This window comes from Apteryx mantelli, chromosome 1 (genome assembly GCF_036417845.1).
Source record: "Apteryx mantelli isolate bAptMan1 chromosome 1, bAptMan1.hap1, whole genome shotgun sequence".
In the NCBI taxonomy this organism is placed as follows: domain Eukaryota; kingdom Metazoa; phylum Chordata; class Aves; order Apterygiformes; family Apterygidae; genus Apteryx; species Apteryx mantelli.
In genome coordinates this window covers 160,568,986-160,571,883 of record NC_089978.1, presented here as the reverse complement: position 1 = coordinate 160,571,883, position 2,898 = coordinate 160,568,986, and positions in this window count along the sequence as shown.

The window sequence follows — 2,898 nt, the reverse complement described above, 5'->3', positions numbered from 1 at the left end:
TTAGGATTGTCTAATACAAATATGAATGCTCTAATCTACAAAAGCAGATAACAAACATTAGAAAGATAACTCTTAAGAATTAAATGAAACTCAGGAAGCAGAATGGAGTTTATACACAGACCTATTTCCAGTCTGTTACACTCAAAAATTCACAGTAATAAGAACTCTGGAGACTGCTAGATGAAACCCTGCTACCATCCAGTGCTGTTTCTTCAAAAATTGTAATTTCTTATCTCAAACACGTACTTTTTCAAATGACAGAGTCCAGGCCACAAGTGAGGCAGATTCATGGGGCAGAGTGATGTATCTTTTCTAGTTTAAAGGAGGTTTGTCGTAAGACCTTTAGCACACCTACTCACCTTTGACAACTTTCTTAGCTAACACCTACTGAGTGGAACAGATAAGATTTGGATTTTCTTACTGGAAGTTTCAGACACAAAATGATGACCTCACAAAATAGGTAACTCACTCTTGCATCTTACTGCAGTTAACTGCACCTGCTGTAGAACATTCTTGCTCTCTTTTGGTTTAAACAGAATTTGAGCTGATCTAAAAGGAGAGACAGATTGGGTACAGAAAACAAGAATCACACTGAAGACTATAGAGATTAGATTCTGAAAAACAGGAAGTCTAATTGACATGATGGAGAGTTTGAGATTGTAACTGATAAGCAGTTAGATAACAAAGTAACAAGAATTACACTAGATGATTGATGAAGGTCCACACAGGACATCCCTAACATTGTATAGAGGGGAGATGCAGATTTGGACATGTCCAAGTATAGCATTTCAGGATACATGGTATGAATAGAACACATGGTGTTGCAAATATATGGAGCTTGAGAATGTGCTTAGCATATGTTTAAAATACTTAACCAATTCAAGAGTGCATGATAGAAATTGTTACCAATTAAAGGGGAACTCTTACTTCAATTCCTTGGCTTCAATTAGCTGGAGACTTTAGCCACCGGGTGCTGTTTGGTCACCAGTATCCATAAATGTTTGCTCTCACTGTACTGTCCTAATGAAGAGCCTTGAGTAAAACCAGTGGATAAGATACAATAGTAATAACTGCCAGCAAAGACACCATAAGAAATCCAATTAAGATTTTTTGTTTAGAGATTGAAAAATATGCAGTAAATAAAAGTTGAGGGCCACACTTTAAAGGAAGGAAACAAAATATTGACTAGCTGCCTGGAAAATTAGCATTGTCTATTCTGTAACCTGAAAAAACTGCACACGAGTCAGTATTCATCTTTTACTCATTTGTGCAATTTTGGGTTGAGATGAGAGAATCCATACAAAAATCTTAAAACTGCAGAGCGAGATGAACAGTGTATTGTCACAGTATTATATTTAGTGAACATAAGCTATAAAATAGATAAAGGAAGAAAGGAATTCCCTAAGGTCCCAAAGTTAGTGAACGTTCTTGTATTACTTTACATTTCCAGGCATTTTCAAAAAAATTAACTAATTTTTTAGCTCACAATACAAGCTCACAATACCCAGGAGGCAGAATCAAGCTGCATGCAGCATTTGCAGTAAAAATTTGAGACTGTGCAAAATTTGTCTCATTTGACATTTCAGTTTAAATGTGAAACTCAGTCCAAATCTATGAACATTTTGAGGGAAACTGAATCTTTCTGATATATCAGAATCACATGAGATTAACATTTTTGTTATGTGAAACCAAGTGGAAATGCATAAGGTTTACTGAGTTTTGCTTTGTTTAAATTCAAACACCAGAAGAAAACTTAGAGAGGAATGTATTGTATATACCAGATATTAACTGGAGCGAGAAAAAGGTTAACAAAGGCCTTTGTGAAACATGAGTTTCATACTAGTTTAGGTAAAATACTGAAGACCATCAAGTAATGAAGATCAGTATGGGGTATTAAGAACTGCACAAAACATTCTTGTTATCTCCATTGTAGGGTTCGCAAACAAATGGGAGTTGACAGCAGGTGTGTGGAACGTCTTTGCTTTTACCTACATGAAAAATCACTCTCTCTGATTTTAGTGAATGGCTGGATCAGTGGACTATGAAGCACTTCGCATAAATTTTTATAAAGAGAGGCTTCTAAAGCTCAGTGGAGAAGTCAGTTCAAGCATCATCTCCACCCAACAGGCCGTATTTCTTGAGAACAACAACAAGGCCTAAAATTGGAGGGCAGATGGGCTCCTTAGGCTAGCAGAGGGAAATAACCTTTTCAGGTTTGCGGTGAGATGTCTGTGGAGGGAGGGGGCCAGGCAGAACCACAGAGCCTCTGACCCAAGGTTCTGTTCCACCAAATGGTCAGTTGGGACCTATGTCCCAGGGTCACTGTCCTCCTCCATCAACCTCTCCTCTCCGTCAGTCTGGGTGAGACCTCGGCTGGGAGCAAAGCCATTGGGAGATGGGATGTGTATTTTAATCTCCACCGATGAGCCTAAATCCTGGTGTGGGCCAGCCCTAAATACGGAAGGGGCACGGCGCAGGGGCAGCTTTACAACCCTCTATACAACGCTGCCTGCTGAAAGGGCTCCTGGCCGCAGGGACGAGCACGGCCAGGACGGGGCCAAAGCAGGTCCCCGACCGCCCCGGGCCGCGCGTAATTTCTTTCACCGCAGCTCCCCTGCCCGCCGCCGCTGACCCCACCGCCCAAATAATAATGAAACATAACGAAAATAGCCCGCCCCACAGCAGAGACCCGCCGGGCGCGGCCCGCCCTCCCCCGGGCCGGGCCGGGCCGGGCCGAGCGCCGCCGCCGCCGCGCCGCGCCGCGTAAAGAAGGAGGGCCGGGCCGGGCCGGGCCGGGCGGCGGGAGGGGGCGCGCTGAGGGGAAGAGCCGGCGCGCGCGGCGGGGAGGCGGCGCGGAGGGAGGGCAGGCCGGCTGCGGGAAGCGAGGCTCCGCGCTGG